The sequence below is a fragment of the Equus caballus genome, chromosome 31 (genome assembly GCF_041296265.1).
Source record: "Equus caballus isolate H_3958 breed thoroughbred chromosome 31, TB-T2T, whole genome shotgun sequence".
In the NCBI taxonomy this organism is placed as follows: domain Eukaryota; kingdom Metazoa; phylum Chordata; class Mammalia; order Perissodactyla; family Equidae; genus Equus; species Equus caballus.
Genome location: NC_091714.1, coordinates 24,866,509 through 24,884,797, shown reverse-complemented (window position 1 = coordinate 24,884,797; position 18,289 = coordinate 24,866,509). Strand labels below are relative to the sequence as shown.

Genomic DNA, 18,289 nt, shown 5'->3' with positions numbered 1-18,289 from the left:
GGAGAATATTATACTTAAATTCAAAATGTATTATATGTAAATAGCATGGATGACGATGAACATGGCATATTCTGTTCGCTGACTCAGTAGATGTTGTCTGGGATGATGGCAACTGTGCAAGTTTCAAAAAACAATAATTGAAATGTGAAGGGTAGAAAATGTTTGTCTGAATTCCTAGATTATAAATGGGTGCATGTACTTAAAACAATAAATTTAATATTTATAAAATATTTATTTTATCTATATTCTAAAAAAAATGCATGTTGAAAGTGGCCCCAAACATTGTTTATTGACTATCTCATTGGAAAATTAGTGAAAATCTTATGTCCATATGTTTGAGAACATGTCTTTGATTCTTGGTATTATATATGTTTTTATATTCTACTTTAAATTCATTGGGGAATATAATAAAGACATCAAAATGACTATTAATATTTAACTATTTTTGAACTTTGTAACAGTATATACTTTCATAATGGATATTACAGTTTAATGTAATATTACAAGTTACTTCAGTATTTAACGTGCAAATGTATTGTTTCTGAACAATAAATTATGTTAAGTTTATGTGAATAATGCCCTGTTTCACTAGGATAAGACTGAGAAATCTCCTTCAAAGGCCACATATTTCTCTTCCGTATATTTTGATTCCTGATAGGGCTGGAGATGGGGCCAACATTAGAGGATCAACATCTGGTTTCTATGCATTCCTAAGGAGGAGGTTTTATTTTTAAATAATGTAACATATTTAAACTTTTAATTCATTATTCATTTGTACATCTGTCCCATAAAAACCTTTTGCAGTCACTATTACAGACAGGGGTCATGACTGGGTTCCTTTTTTTCCTCCCTCCCTCTCTCCTTCCCTTCTTTCTTTCTCTTAATGTTCATGGCCTTTTGCCAATATTGTTACTAAAGCCTCATTTCCAGGGACTCAACAGTTAAGTCTCTCTTTCCTCATTTCATTCTTCTTTGCAGCAGCGACATCAGGGCAGTGAAAATGAAATGTTACAGTTGACAGTGTTTAATATTATTTGTTCCTATCACTGTTAACACTTCTATTATTATCAAAACGTTTAGATCAGCACTGTCAGTTCCAAAGGACCTGCTGACATGCCAAGGGAAACTTTGATAAACAGTTCTGCTGTATTTTCTCTATAGTCTTTGTAGTCCTTGTTTGAAAATCTTTTCTTATTCCTCAGGATATTTATTTTGAGAAAAAATCTTTGGTTTTTTGAGAGCCCATCAATTCCTGCTTCTTATTTTACACTTGAAGTTTTAATCCTCAGTTTCTTACCTCACAATTGTTTGCTGTGACGTGATTAAGATGTCATAAATAAAGGATTATTGTAATTCTGCACAGGAAATAAGCCATAGATGATTTTCTAAGGAACAAAGATGTCATCTTTATGTAAATATATCAACCCTCAAAGTAAGAAAAAGGAATGACAGACATAAATATGAGATCTAATAGTACCGATTATAAAAGAAAGGACTAAAGATCAAAATTTCACATGAAACATTAATAGCTCTGAAAAATGTATATACACGCTTCGTGTCTTTTTGAATTCTGCAGTTCTTTGAATATACGTGTGTGGGTCTGCAAATTTAAAGCACATGTGTATCGGTATATCCTCCTTAATCCAAACACCTATTTGAATGCTATATGTGACCTTGAGCAAAGAAGACTGATTTCTTGTTTGGTTTACAGAAGCAAATGTCGTTTGATAATTGTACTTTCTATCCTCCATTGCATTTGAAAGATTGGTATTTCAAAACAGTAGAATTCTCATGAAGCTGTATATCCTACACTGACTATGCATTAGGTGAAAGATTCTATTGATTGTTTTTTTCTAAGAAATCTAAATCTGGGGAATTATTGGACAGGTTATTCACACCTTCTGAGAGCCTTCGTCCTCTCACAGTGAGCACTGGAAGGAGTTTCCCAATATGAGGCACAGAGCAGGCTTTCACTTAATACCTGTGAAGTTATAGTAGACAACAGATGCTTTTACCCCTGAAGAAAAATGTTGCCTTGACAAATTTTTCAATGGTCTTAGTTAAAGAGAAACTTTTCTTCCTCACTCCACACCACACCATTTTATAACTCTGTTGATGAGCACACAACTCCATCTGGGGACAAGTCCAGAAGGGAACACTGTCTGAGAGTCTCTTGCTATTTTGGCCACACAGCTGTCGTCTTCATGTATTGGTCAGCCACCTTCCTGCACCAACAGCACTGAGCTGTTCACGGGAGAAGCTTTAGTAGCTCGACCACAAGTCTCTCCAGCTAGTGCCTTTCAGGGGATTCCTCAAGGCCATTGGTGGCCTCATCATTGCTGGTTCTAAGGGACGCTGTTCAGGAATCCTAGAACCTTAGACCTCACGATCAGCCAATCTTTTCCTGCTACTGCCCTGTTTCTGGGACATCACTCTCCTCTGATTTTCTAACTCTTGTTTTTCCTTGCAAGTGTAATTCGTGCATCATTTTCTCAGCTGTCCCCCAGATGATCTGTATTTAGCTCTTTTCTCTTCTCATTCTTCACCTTTGTTTATAAGATTATGTCCCCACATATCCTCAAATGCCTGTTCTGCTTTGATGCCTGCTGAATCTCCATATAAAGCTCTATCCATTCTCTTGAGATTCACCCTAAGTATAATTGAGACCTGTGAGTTTTGCTTGCGTATCTTACAGGTCACTCACACATAATCTGTCCCAAATTCTTCATCTGCTCCTACTAAACCATTTCTATCTATTTTTTTCCTATTTTGGAACCTATCATCCTCCTTTTCCTTTGTCCCCAACCCTAATAACCCAATCAATCAACAAGGTTGGCCAATTCTAGTCCCTCAAATAGTCTCAAATCTGTCCTTTATCCTCACTGCCACAACCATGCTTATATTTAATTTTATGGCTCCTGGATCACTGCAGCAGCTTTCTAATAACTAGTTCCTGATATGTGAGCCATCCTTTAACAGCAGAGACACTGTTCCAAATAGTCAAGTTAGTTAGATCATCTTCCTGCTTAAAATCCTTCAAGTCTTCCCCATCTCTGTCAGGGACAGTCTGACTGAGCGGTCAGCGTTACAGAGGTAGACAACCTGGCTTCAGATGCTGGCTTCTCCACTTACGAGTTGGAGAATTTGGTCAATTTATTTAATCTCTCTGTGCTTAATTTTCCTAATCTGTAAAGTGGTATTAATATAGACTTATAGGCTGACTGGGAGAAAGAAATGAATCAGTTTCTGTAAATCTGTAGCACAACTGTTGGCACACGGTAAGTACATGATAAATGCTAATTGTAGGCATGTCAGTTATGCTCACCATCATCAATATCAGCATTCTAATCATCACAGGGAGAAGACAATGACATGGTGTTAAAGACCTTTCATATTTACCCTTTTTGCCCCTTCAGCTTCACATCCTGATGTTACCCCATGAATAACCCCTCCAAAAGCTTGCTAACTCTCTCTTGCCTTGGGAGGCGTTTTTCTGTTCAAATGAGATGTCTACTTTCCCTGTTACTCTCCTTATCATGCCTTCCGTTTATCTGTCTCTAAGAATGACAGCTTACCCTCTGAGCCATCATTCAAATTCATCTTTCTGAAACCTCTCCTCATGCAATGGGCAGTCGGGTCCTCACTTTCGCTCTTCCACTACCACATGCGTATTTCTCATGTTTAATCATGTCATTCTCATTTATTCCCCGTCTTTCCTAGAAGGCTGTGAAGATGGTGGGGAGCAGGAATTGAGCTTGCTTTGTATTTCCAGGGCTGTGCAGAGTGTCTGGAATATCATAGACACTTAAAATAATTTTTTAAATAAATGGTATGTCCTCACTAGAAAACTACCTTATGAATCGACTGTTTGAAAGAATCATAATTTTACTTGATCAGAGAATCTGGGTGAGCTGCAGAAGAGTCTTGAATTAAAACATACCTTGTAAAATGCTCTCTTGCTTCCATTAGAGTCATGCCCAACTGATCCCTTCCTTTACCACTCACTTTTGTTCAGTTATCAAAGCAGACTCCATCTCAAAAATGCCCTGCTGCATCCCAACTCATGAGCTCTTGCCTAGCTGCCAGCATTAGGTTCCTAAAGAGAAATCTAACACAGTCCCTCCTCAGCAAAGATTCTTAGATCAGGTGAAAATATGCACAATCTAGTTCTGAAGGCAAAGCAATCTCTAGAAACCTTTACAATCCATCTCTAGAAGCTTTCTTCAGTCTTATTTTTCATCATTAACCCTGAACTACACTCAACTCTTTGTACCTCTCACTACTGCATAGAGATAGGGAAAGTCTGTTAATCTTCTGCATCTTTGCATACACTCTTACGTTTGCCTGAATTGCCCTTCATTCACTTGCAGGATACTAGTCGTCCTCAAATCTCCAGTTCAAATAGCACTTCATTCTTTCTTTCATTAAATCACTCATTAAATTCATTCATTGGGCAAGAATTATCTTCATCTCCCTATGTTGGTATACCTCTCCATTTCTCCATGTCTTTACCATGTCTATCTCATCACAATACCCTCCCAACCACCATACCCAGGCCCAGCTCATTCAGTAAACCAAGCCCACCTCTATTTTTCATCCTTAATTCCTCCCTCTAATCTCTCATTTTGAAGTTCATTCTCTCCTGCTTCATTATGGATCTCACTCTATCAGCTATACTTTTTTTTTTCACCCATATTTTCAGCCATATTTTTTCTTCTGGGTCTTTCCAGCATAAAAATATCCCTATCTCCCATGCTAATAGGCAAACAAATAAAAATTCTAAACCAAAATCTTTCTACCCCATGCTTTCAAGCCACCACCATCTCTGTCTTTCTTTTTACTGCTGGGTTTCTTAAACTATTGGTCTACCCTCAAAGTCTGCATTTCCCTCATCCCACCTATAGCCCTGAATCTAGTGAACAAAACACCCATCCTTTCACTAAAACAGCTTTCATCAAGATTGCCGAAAATGTCTTTATTGCAAATACAATGGTTACTTGTTTATCTTTAAAAAATATATTTCTACTACATATAACAGTGTAGAGTATTCCCTCCTTGAACCATTCTCCCTTCCCCTTGACTTCCAGGATTCAAGATTCTCTTGGCTCTCTGACTATATTTTCTTATTGTCTTTCCTAGAGTCACATTCTTAATTTCTCTCATCTTATATTACACACTTACTCCATTTTAACTCATCTATGTACATAGCTATTTATAGTTGATCTGTAAAAGGTCTTAAAACCTCATCTCCTGCAACTTTTAAATTACCTATTGAGCCTCTCTACCAGCATATGTCAAGGTACTTAAAGTTTAATGGGATTGAAACAGAACTCACTATCTTGTTCACCCAAACTTGCTACTTTTCTTGTACTTTCTGTTTTGGTGACTGATCTCATTATTCATTCTTTGTCTCAAGGCACAACTTGGAATTCAGCCTGTGTTCCTGTCATTCTCAATCTTCATATCCTGTTAATTCTATCTCTGTGTTATTGGCCATTTCTCCCCTTCTCTTCTCTTTTCTTCCACCTGAGTTTTGGCTCTCATCTTTCTTTCTTGAATGACATCAACAACACCTTAATTTATTTACCTGTCTCCAGTCTTTTTTCACTTCATTTATTCTACAAGGGACAATTCTCTTTCAAAAATCACTTTGTCACTCTCCTGCCAAAAATTCTGCACCATAATCTTGCCTTTATCCTCTGAAGTCATTTTTTCTAACATTTATGGAGAAAATTGGTTGTCTCATGCACTCTCTTGAGTTGTCCACCTACCTACACCTTGTCTGTGTCAAGTGCTCCTTTTGTGCTGCTCTCATCTCTGCCCTGGCCCACTCCATCTCTTGGTTCTACTTTGCTCCATTTGACCTTCAGTAACAAGCTCCATATGGTAGCATAATGGCTTCCAGTAGCTCCTAGTCTAGTATATAATAGATTCAAGCCCAGTTTCTTATTGGTAACATCTATACAAATGTTGAGGGTCAGTATATGTGAATTAATTTTGTTTCTGTTACCATCCCTGAATCAATTAGTCTAAAAGGCTGCTGTAATTATAGGCCTGGATAAAATGTTCACTGTTGAAAAGTCACTGTGGCGAGAAGGATGCCATGCAGTGATTGGCCTGGCCTAAGACATTGCAGTCATGCCTTGCTTAATGATGGGGATACTTTCTGAGAATGTGTTGTTAGGCAATTTCGTAGTTGTGCAAACATCATAGAGTGTACTGAAGGGGAACAAAATTTGCCACCCCAAAATGTCTCTTTAACATGAGGATTATTTTAGGCTGATTATTTTTAAGAAACAAAAGACTTAGAAAGTTTTTCTTGTTCCCTCCTCACTAGCTGCCTAAAAGAATTCGGATGAAAAAAATACATCCTAGGAAGCGAATTATCACTGTAGCGTCACAAGAATGAGGTGGTAGACAGGGAGGAGCCTAGAACTCCTGTTGAATCCCCTCTGCATTCTTCTGTTTCTGTGTGGCCAAGCAAATGTTTACTTTCCAAAACCTTTGCTGCTTTTCACCTGTTTGTGAATTGCCTTCCTTCTCTTTGAAGTCCCTGACTCTCCACACGCCTGACATCTTCTTTTGTCTTTAGCTAAGGATGGTATTTAAGGTGAGGGCTCCAGTCATTTTGGCTAGTTACTTGGTTTTCTTGGGTTTCTCCCAAGTATACATGTTATCAAATTTTTGTTTGTTTTTCTCCTGTTAATTTGTCTCCTGTCAATTTAATTCTTAGGCCAACCAGAAGAACCTAGAAGGGTAGAAGGAAATCTCTTCCTTCCTTATAGTACTTTCACAAACCTAGATATTATAGCCTTCTACACACCTAGGCTGAGTGGTGTTAATTTTACGGGACCACCATCGTATATGTGGTCCATGGTTGACCAAAACATCATTATGTGGTGCATGACTGTGTACCTAGCTTGGAGTTCAGGGTGGAACACTACTTGGACCAGGGCGGAAGAGGTGGTCTCTAAGTGTTATATGGGAGGAAATAGAAATCTCTACACATGATCCTAACCTTGACCGGTCCGACACAAATAACACATTTGAGACACTTTCCTGACCGTTGACTCCTACTTTGGGTTAGCTGATCCAGCTTCATGTCTCTGCAGCAATCTGTGCTCAAATATAGAACACATTGCTATTAGTTATAGCCCATAAACTCCTAATGGAAGAGGCCTGTTTCCAGTTACTTTTGTATTCCCGGCACATGGCCTAGTGCCTGTCATAAATTTGGCGCTCAATAAATGTTTGCTTTACTTATGGAATTAAATAACGAATAAACACCATATTTCAGATCTTAGGTTAAGCTTCAAAGTAGAAACATTCTCTAACTGCTTCACAGTTAGTTATTCCGTCCTTCGTACTGCTTTTCAATGGGATTTATCTATTTGCATATGTGTCACTGGAAAGTATCTTATTAATCTTATTAATCTTTGAGCAAATATACTTTGCTCAATAATGTTTGGTGAACAAATGAATGAATATATGAGTGAGTGAATAAATGAGTGATAAATGGAGAGTAATTTACTTCCTCAGCTCTCATGTGCCTCATTAAACCCTATGGATTCAGACAAGAAAGATTAAGCAAGAATTCCATCATTGTGCAATAGAGAAGCTAGAAGCCCAGGAAAAGCAAAATTACATTTGCCGTGGAACTTTCTGTGTCACCTTGAGAATGACAGAGTAGAATTTAAGTCTCTGACTCTATGTACAGAGTTCCTTTTGCTGAGCTGCGTTGTCTGAATTCATATTCAAGCATCTCAGTTTTCACTCAGATGCTGGAAAATTTTGGTGGTTTTGTGTAAGAGAATCAGGATACATAGTTGATTTCTTTAAAGGACGTAACAGTTAGTGTCTAATAAAATTCCCTTTAACTTCCTATTAGGAAACTTCATTTTTTAAAAGTAGAAAGAACTTTCATTTGCTAGACTCCAGGTAATTCACATTTAATTTTTAATTAATTAGGTTTTAAGTTATAGAAAAACTATTCTCTATATATTGTACTCTAATTTATTAAAGAGAGACAAAGCCATGTGAGAATTCTTTTCTTTACAGAAATAGAAGTCATATAGAGAAATACGTAAGGATTTGTTTTTATTTAAATGTTAACTCCAAAACCATCTCTTTTCCTCAAGTTTTCACATTGTGGGAAATCATGACTATTTCTTGTTCTGCTGTGGTTCCTGCCAGTTAACATTTCTAATATTCCTAAATTCAAAAGGCCAGACAGGAAACACATTGGTTTGCACATAATAGACACAATAAAGGTTTGCTAGACGGAACTAAAGATAAAAGTATTAAAATCTCTCCACTCTTGCTTTTTTTTCTTTTTAACTTCATTCTTAACCTCTTGTTTATATCTTTGTTTTTAACTTCTGCTACTATTTACTAGCTTTTGGCCTTGGGCAAGATCTTCCTTAATTAATTAATTTCAGATTTTCATTTGTTAAAAGGAGAAATAATTTATTCCACAAATATTGAGTATATACGATGTACAATTCAGTGTGCTAGTGCAACAGGGAACAGTGGCTAATGAGACACTTATAGATCTATATAGATTGATTGATCAACCAATCTATATGGAGATATATTTGTTTGGCCCTTCTCCAAGAAACTTATAGCCTGCTGAGAAAGACAGTTATTAAACTATGTTCTTTTATAAGTTTAATAAGTTAAAGAGAAATGTAAAGTTTTATGGGAATATTTAACAGGTGTGAACAATCCAGTCTGTGTGTAAGAGGAAGCTTCCCTGAAATGTTGGTGAAGTTGGTTACTTTTTCATTTTTTCTGAAACAGAAACATTATGTTGTGTTTTCTACTAAGGCTGAAAATATGGAGACTAGTTTTCTAATGTGTCTGGATTTGACCAAAAAAATCCATTTTTGTTTTAGTTTTACTTTGAATTTCAGAGTGTTTTTTGGGCATTTCTCTAGTGCATTTCTCTAGTGGCATAGTGATGTGGAGTGAACAAAGAAACATCTGTTGCTTCCCACCTTTCTTCCTGCGGAGGACTGCATTTTAAAACTATATGGTTTGCATATACCTTAAATCCTACAGGCCTTTGAAATAAGCAACCTTCACCACCTTGTTGGGATTTTTTCTAAGATTTTTCTGGAATACTATGGTTGCCAATTCTTGTGATATTTTTCAGGCTCTAAAATTAACTTTTCCTGAATTTGTGATTTGTGGTCTTTCAAAAAACTTTTTGTTTTGAAATAATTATAGAGTTGCATGAAGTTGTAAAAAATAGTTACAGAAGGCTTGTGTGCAACCCTTCCCCCAGTGACTATGTCTGACGTATCTAGAGTAAAACATCAAAACTAGGAGATTGATATTGGCATAACGGGAATGTATACTCATACACTGTGTCATTTTATCACGTGTACGTTGGTATAAACACCACAATCGAAATATGGAACTATCCCATCACTACAAAAATCTCCATCATGCTGCCCCTTTCTAGTCCACCATCCCTGAACCCCGGCAATCACTAATCTGCTTTCCATCTCTATAAGTTTGTCATTTCAACAATATTTTATAAATGGAATCATACATTACCTGACCTTTTGAGATTGGCTTTTTTGACTCAGCATAATGCCCTTGAGATCCATCCAAACTGTCACATGTATCAATAGTTTGTTCCTTTTCATTGCTGAATAGTATTCCATGGCAATATTTACCACAGTTTGTTAAACCATCTACCAATTGAGGAATATTTCGGTTGTTTCTAGTTTCGGGCTGTTGAAAATAAAACTGCTATGAACAACCATGCACATGTGTTTGTGTGGCCATACATTTTCATTTTACTGGGATAATGCGAAGGAAAGTGATTTCTGTCTCACATACCAAATAAACTTTACTTTTCAAAAAGAAACCACCAAATTTTTTCAAAAGTGACTGCATCATTTTACATTCCAATCAGCAATGTATGACAGATCCCATTTCTCTGCGTCCTCACCAGCATTTGATATTGTCAGTAATTTGTTTTTATTTTAGCTACTCCACCGGATGAGTAGTGATAAATAAGAATGGTCTTCTTATGCATTTCTCTAGTGGCTAGTTATGCTGAACATCCTTTTATGGGCTTATTTGCTAGCTTATATCCTCTGTGGTGAAATGTCTTTTCACGTCTTACGCTCGTTTTATATTTTCACTTTTTTTTACTATTGAGAGTTTTAGAGGTTTTTTTTATGTATTGTGGGTTCTCTTCCTTTGTCAGATAAGTGTTTGTAAATATTTTCTCTCACTCTGCAGATTTTCTTTCATCTTCTAAACACATTCTTTCACAGATTAAATGTTTTCGCTTTTGATAAAGTCCAACTTATTATTCTTTTTCTATTATACGTCATGATTTTGGTGTCATGTCTAAGAACTCTTGACCAAGTCATAGGTCCCCAGGATTTTCTCCTATTTTTTTCTAAAAGTTTTATGTTTTTATGCTTACATTTAAGTCTATGATTTATTTTGAATTAATTTTTGTAAAAGATGTGAAGTTTAGCTTGACATTCATTATTTTGCCTATGAATTTCCAATTGCTTCAGCACCATTTCTTGAAAACATTGTCCTTCCTCCATTTAGTTGCTTTTGCACTTTGGTTTAAAATCAGTTGGATATACTTGTGTGGAGCTATTTCTGGGTTCTGTATTCTGTTCCATTAATCTATGTATATATTCTGATAATACCATAGCTTATGGATTACTATAACTACATAATAAGTCTTAAATTTAGGTAAAATGCTTTCTCCCACTTTATTTTTCAAACTTGTTTTAGCCATTCTTATTCCTTTGCCTTTCCATATACATTTTAAATAATCTTATCTGTATATGCAAAAATATTGCTGGGATTTTAATAGGAATTGCCTAAACCATCATCAATGTTGAAAAAATTGACATCTTAGTATGTCTTCAAATCCGTGAACTCAGTATATCTTTCCACTTATTTAGGTCTTCTTTGATTTATTTATTGGTGTTTTGCAGTTCTCAGCATAAAAGCTCTATACATATTTTGTTTTATTTGTATATAAATATTTCATTTTTTGAGTGATTGTAAATGATATTGCATTTTTAATTTTCATTTCCACATCTTCGTTGATAGTATATAGAAACAATTGATTTTTTGACGTTGGTTTTGTATCCTGTGACACTATGAACTCACTTATTAGTTCTGAGTGTTTCTTTGTAGATTCTTCAGGGTATTCAGTGTAGACAATCAAGTCATCTGCAAATAAGGATAGTTTCTCCCTTTCCAATCTTTGTGCTTTGCTTTGCTTTGCTTATTTTATTGCATTGGCGAGAACTTCCAACATTATATTGGATAGTATCCTTGCTGTGCTTATAATCTTAGAGGAAACACATTCAGTAATCATTAAGCATGATGTTGTCTGAAGGTTTTTGTAGAAGGTCTTAATGAAAGTGAAGAAGTTGCCCCTGAGTCCCAGGTACTGAATGTGTTTATCATGAATATTTTTTGAATTTTTAAATTTTGAATATTGAACTTTTTAAAATGCTTTTTCCTCTGACAACAGACATGATCACTTGATTTTTCTTATTAGTTTGTCAATATGATGAATTACATAAGTTGAATTTTGAATATTGAACTAAATTCACTTCCCTGAAATAAACCCCACTTTGTCATGCTGTGTTATTGTTTTTATATATTACTGAATTTACTGACTAATATTTTGTTAGGAATATTTGCATCTAATCTCATGTAGAATAGTGATCTATAGTTTTCTTTTCTTTTCTACTGTATTTTTCTGGTTTTAATATCAGAATAATATTGACTTTATAAATAAATTCAGAATTGCTCCCTCTTGTATTTTCTGGAAGACATTGAGTAGACTGGTTAATTCTTCTGCAAATATTTGATAGAATTTTCCAGTGAAAACATCTGGCCCTGGAGTTTTTTTTTCAGGGAGAGACTTTTAAATTATGAATTCAATTTCCTTAATTCTCCTAGGGCTATTTAAATTATCTAATGCATGATGGATGAGTTGTGGTAACTTGTGCTTTTGGGGAGACTGGTCTTTTTCATTTAAGTTGTCAAATCTATGTGTGTTGCATTGTTTGTAGTATTCTCTTTCTTTTCTTTTGATGTCTGCAGCGTCTGTAGTTATATCCCTTCTTTCCTTCCTGATATTGATAATTTGTGTATTCTCTCTTTCTTTATAAGTCTTGCTAGAGGCTGATCAATTTTATTAACCTTTTAGAGAAACAGGTTTTGTTTTGTTAATGTTCTCTATTGTTTTTCTCTTTTAATTTCATTGATTTCTGGTCCCATCTTTATTACTTCTTTCCTTCTGCTTACTTTGGGTTTATATGGCTCTTCAATTCCTAGGTTCTTAAGGTAGATTATATACTGACTGCTTTAAAATCAGATGATGTTTTTTAAGTCGGATAATTTTAAAATCTATCTAGTCTCAGTATTGACACTTATTGATTGTATTTGCTCATGAAAGTTGAATTTTTTTTTATTTGTGGTATGATAGGTGATTTTTTAAAAAAAATTTAAACTTGGGCATTTGGAGTATTTAATTTTAAGAATCTCAATCTTATTTAAATCTTCTGTTTTCATTGGTCTCTTCTGACTCTCTTTTGGCTGGGGAAGAGGTGTGGTGCCACGTTGTTACTGCCAGGTTGGTCTAGAGGTTTGAGTTCCCCACTCAGCCTCTGTTGACACCTGGGAGGGAGAGCTCCTAGTTATTGCTGGTAGGGCAGAGGAGTGGGAGTTCTAGCTTCCACTAGGTCTCTCTTCATGTCACCCTGGCTGGGAGTGGGAGAAGCAACTCATTCCTGCTCCACATGTGGCCTCTGTGATTGGGATCACTTTTACTGCTGTTTGGTAGTGAAAATCTTGACTCTCCATCTGGCCTCCTTGACACCACCCCAGTGAGGAAAGAAACGGTGTCCCATTATTATGGAGTGGGGCTTTCTACATTCTTTCTACTGTCACCATGAGGCAGGGAGTGATTCATTACTTCTTAGCAAGGTATAAAGGCCTTGTATTTATTTCCTAGGACTACCGTAACAAGGTGCCACAGACGAGATAGCTTAAACAGCAGAAGTTTATTTTCTCACAGTTCTAGAGGCTAGAAGTCTGAGATCAAGGTGTCAACAGGGCTGGTCTTTCTGAGGCCTCTCTCCTTGGCTTGTAGATGGCTCCCTTCTCCCTCTGTCTTCACTTGGTCTTCCCTCTGTGCCTGTCTGTGTCCTAATCTCCCCTTCTTATGAGGACACCAGTTATATTGGATTAGGGCCCATTACAGGACCTCATTTTAACTTAATTACCACTTTAAAGGCTCCATTTTGAAATGTTATCACATCCTGAGGTTTGAGGTTTAGGGCTTCACCATATAAATTTTGAGAGACACAGCTCAGCCCATAACAGTCCTGGTATATTTTTTGGCCTGCTCTGATACCACCCAGCTTTGGGCTGATCAGCCTTATTACAGCCTGGCTAGGGTGGGAGTCTAGGCTTTGCACTTAGCCTTTGATGGTGGTGCTGGGGTTGGGGCCACAGGTTTTGTTGAGGTGTTTGACTAGAGTAGAACTTTTGCTGTCTCATAGTTTTCTGTCTTGCTAGTCCTTTCCAGGTCGTTTTCCTCGAGAGACAGACTTTAGCTGGAACACTTTTCGTCTGCACCTGCTCTTGCTTTGGGCCACGTCCTTTTCCAGCTTCAATGCAGGATATTTGGGGCTAAGAGAAAATCCAGGGAACTCGCAGCTGTGTTTTTCCTTGAGTCTTGTGGTCTCTAGTTGGTCTTCCTTCTTTTCTCCACCTTTCAGAGTCTTCTTATGTTGGTTTTAAAGAGAGATGATCAAACTTTCTAGTTGTACTTAGTGGGGATAATAGGGAAAAGAATTCTAATCCATCTTTCTGGAAATGAAACTGCAGTGGAATCAATTTATAGTCCTTTAAAGGATACTTTTCTACCATAACTTTTATTTGCAACTGAATTACTTGCTTATTTCGTATGTTTTAAATGGAAAATAATGATAATATTTTATTTGTAGATTATTTTCTCAATACTGTAAAATCTATTTAATTTCATATAAATAATTTTAATTAATTTTATTATATTATTAAAGTTTTATATTGGTGATTATTCTATAAAAATAAAGATAATGAATTGTAATGATTATAAGTAATCCAAAGTATGGATAATAGATATTTAAAAAATTTATCTGTTTATACTCTATATTGTATTTTATCATTTTACCTACAATTATTATTACACACAAAGTTATCATAAATATAAGAAGAAAAATTCATTGGAGAAATACTATTTAGATGTTATGAGGAAAAGTTAGCGTGAAGAATATTTTGCCAGACTCTCCTACTACAAGTCAGTCTAAGCTAAACATACAATATCTAACTTTGTCAGATCTCGTATTTAAATGCTTGAAGTGCCTTTCACAAGCAGGCGTTCCATAATTATTTCCTCTGTTTCTTCCTTGAGCAAACATTGCAACAAACACATGGCTTTCTATTCCTCCACTGATGGAGCTAATAAAATACCAAACACTCCATGTAGGATAAATCAAGATGACATCAACAACTGCAATGACACTAGTAATTTACCAGAGAAGGGGAAGGAAAGGAACCAGCCTTTCTTGGGCTAAGCATGTTACATATATTGTTTTATTAATTATTCACACACCTCTAAAGTTGACCAAGATTATGGTGGAGCATTTTTCTGCGACCTATTTCTGTATTTTTGAGTAGCTAACAATAATAACCTGAGACCAACTGTTTGCTACATATTTTCGGTTTGCTCTTCTAGATTCTTTCTTTGTCTTTTTCCATTCTTCCTTGTGCCCGGGGAAGAGGAGGTGATGCTTATGAGTCCAGAATCAACGTGCTCTCTTGCCAATGAAAAGCGCTCATTTTACAACTCCATGTCAAGTACCTGTGTATTTCTCTCATAATATTCTAGAGAACATCCCCTCTCTAAAATATTGTTATTAAGAATACAGTTTCCAAACATGGTTCATACCTCAGGCAACTTCCTTGGCTTAATTCAGAGAATAGCACTTACTTTGGAAATCTGGAATTTAAGATTTTATGACAAGTTTAGCCTATTGAAGCCAATCTAACATGTTAAACACAACAAAGGCTGATATCTAAATAAACACAAACAAAACAAAGAATTTAGGGCATTATATTTTTCCCATAATTCTGTTAGCTTTACTGTTCCATTTCTAATAACCAGTCTTGTCTGCTACCAGGGAGAATGTGAAGGACTTTGATAAACTTATCCACCTGTGTGATGAGTCTTCATTGACTTCATTTGGTTTGGTGTGGATGGTATACCTTTGTTCTAAGTTAGTGATGTCTTGTGTTTGATATTTAGCTGTGTGTAACTTGGGTTACACAGACTTCTTCGTGATTATTGTTCCAAAAATTAATTTGTTTTGCTCTTTCTGTTTTCCAGAAATCCAGAGTTATGCTGCAAATTGTGCTTCTGGGTGTTCTTAAGGCAGATCCTCTGTTTCTGACCAGACTTGTTTTAGTTTCCTATATGACCAGCTGCTCAAGTGTACTGCCATTATCCGTCAACTCCACATGTCCAAACTAACAAAAGTGAATTGCTTTTAGTGTTGCTTCCAAACTGGTAGCTGGCTGACATCCACCTGCTCTGTGTTGGTGATTTTGTATGCTAATATCCCATAGGTAAATGCCATGAAACTGGTTAAAAAGCATCTTTGTAGTTTTTTCTCCCCATCCTTTATGGCTTAAGGGAAGACTGGAAAATTTAAACTTCCAGTATGGTCAGTGCAGAGACAAATCCAAACACTGCTGTTGCTAGTCAGAAACAGGCCTTGTAAAAAGCATAGTTTCACATCTTCTGAATGTGGATGAATAATGAAAGTTCTCTTTTTCATTATCATATGTCTATATGATATGGACATCACTTGCAGCCTTCCCTAAACCCATAAATAACCCTTTTGACCCTAGAAGAGACTTGGAATATAGCTTCTCTCTACGTCAGCATTCCTCTCTTCTGTCATCATTGTTGAACTAGAGAGCAAAGATGGTGATATATCACAATACATAGTGATAGAGAGGATGAGGAATATGAAATCCTAAGATAATGCAATGGTAACTTCAAATATATTTTGTGGATGTATATTTCACCTAAGCATTTGAAGTATGTCCTGTGATTTTACATTCCTTACTAACAAAGTTATTAAATTCAAATATCCTATGTATACCTCTTTCAAGCATTTATGATTACATCATCATTTCAACAAGACCAGCAACTATTGCTTATTCTTCTTTGAATGCACTCTGCCTTTTTGCCTTAGTCGCAGTGCATTTATAAACAAGTTTAGCCATGGTTCTCAATCCAAAGAGATATTAGACAGGTAAATGAGAAAAGATAAAGAATAGAAATGTATTATTACCCGACAGTCTTTTGTTGATGACATGACATCTCCATCTTGACTCCCACTTTTATTCCTTAATCTTTTGTGATACCAAAAGTCATTACAATTATGGAAGCAGATCCTAGAATTTCTATGCTCTTCAATGTTAACTGCATTGCCCCTGATTTGAGGAGCAATTGTAGGTCTCTTTGGAAATGACTAATAAATAAGTAGTTACAAGATATTTTGTGTAACAGAATTCCAAATTTAATAAAAGTATGAACCTAAACTAAAAAACATGATGGTGGAGTTAATGAGATTGGAATCGTGTGCCATCAGAGCACCAGTCCCCCTCAAACCTGTCTTGGTAGGTCCAATGCCAGAGCCGCAGACGACCGTAGAGCAAGCACTGTGAATAGAAGGGCAGGGTCAGGTCTGGGGGAGGCTAAGCTCCCAGCTCTCGAAGACTTGAGTTTTCTCACTTGCAGAGTAGTCTATTAAAACACATATCATTAGTGTAAAAACAACATGCATCTTCTTTTGATTTAGTGACAAATTTCTATAATTGTTCCTTTTACTTTGGCAAACCCACAAAGAGGGAAATTTGACGGAAATAGCTGGGAGAAGTGGAAAGACCAGGAATTAATTCCTTCATGAGTGATCAGATGTGGGACAGAAAATCTGTCTATGAGCCACTGATACATGAGAATGGATTCTCCAATGGTTTTGAAGTATAAACACAGAAGCAACTTCATCAATGTTTTCCTGGTACTTTAGTGCGTTGGCCTGAGTAGTTACGAGGGCAAATGTTGAGCACACATTGGCTCAAAGGGGAAAATGAGTATTTTAATCAAACACATATAAATCTCCCACTGGTCTCTACAGAGGTATATTTTGCCATAGCTCCACAAGTAGTTAGGGGTGAATCTATCTGCTAGACGCTGTTCAGTGTGCTCAGGGAAAATGTCTCTCCTCATGGAATTTACACTCTAGTGACAGAGACAGATAAAATCCAATAGTCAAAGAGACATACATATGCTGTCCATTGTGTTGAGTTCCAGGAAGAAAGTAAACACAGCCAAGGCAGCAAGGGTAAGAGGAGACGCTATTTAGATAGGGAAGGGAGGAAAAGTCTCTTTCTGGAGCTGACTTTAAGCGGAGACCTGAATGGGAGAGTGGGCCATGTGTATATCTCGGGGAAAAGAGGGAAATTTGACTGAAATAGCTGGGAGAAGTGGAAAGACCAGGAATTAATTCCTTCATGAGTGATCAGATGTGGGACAGAAAATCTGTCTATGAGCCACTGATACATGAGAATGGATTCTCCAATGGTTTTGAAGTATAAACACAGAAGCAACTTCATCAATGTTTTGGGAAAAGATCTTGCACTTCATGCAAGTGGAGCAGTGAGTTCAAAAGCTCTCAGGCGGGAGTGTGGTTGGTGACTGGGAACAAGTGTGAGGAAAGCATGGTCAGCAGGTGCTGAAGTGACGAAACATCACTTTATTAGTGTGACAGGGTCTAGATGGTTATAGGGTCTTAGGGGTCAGAGTGAGAACATCGGTCAAAATGGGATGGGAAACCAGCTGATAGTCCATGGGGGGTTTTAAACAGGGGTGACAAGATCTATGGGATCACTGTCACTGCTGGGTGGACAATAGGCTGTAGAGAAGAAAGAGTGAAGCAAAGAACCAGTTATGAGGAAATTGTAATAGTCCAAGCAAGAGGCTGTCATGCTTGGGCAATCTCCCTCAATTACCGGCCTTAATGACAGCAGGTTTTGACAATCCTCCGCAGAGAGGTGAGCACATTACAGAAAGTTTTCACATGCAGTCTTGGAAGCATTTGGGGATCTGGGTGTCAGTACAGACTGGTTCTACCACCAAACATTAATGTCCTCTTGGACAGAAAATTTAAAC

General features: G+C 36.6%; 1 long non-coding RNA gene across 3 annotated transcripts in view; it reads left to right on the top strand.

Moving 5' to 3' along the window:
* The window catches only part of LOC111771418 (uncharacterized), a 165,000-nt gene extending 148,106 nt beyond the window's left edge, over nucleotides 1–16,894 (top strand). The window contains exon 7 of one of the 3 annotated variants that reach the window (XR_011434402.1): nucleotides 15,437–16,894. This is a non-coding gene — a long non-coding RNA (uncharacterized lncRNA). The remainder of the gene's footprint in view (nucleotides 1–15,436) is intronic. The other 2 variants (XR_011434400.1, XR_011434401.1) reach the window with 2 other exon arrangements.
* Nucleotides 16,895–18,289: the final 1,395 nt, after the last annotated feature.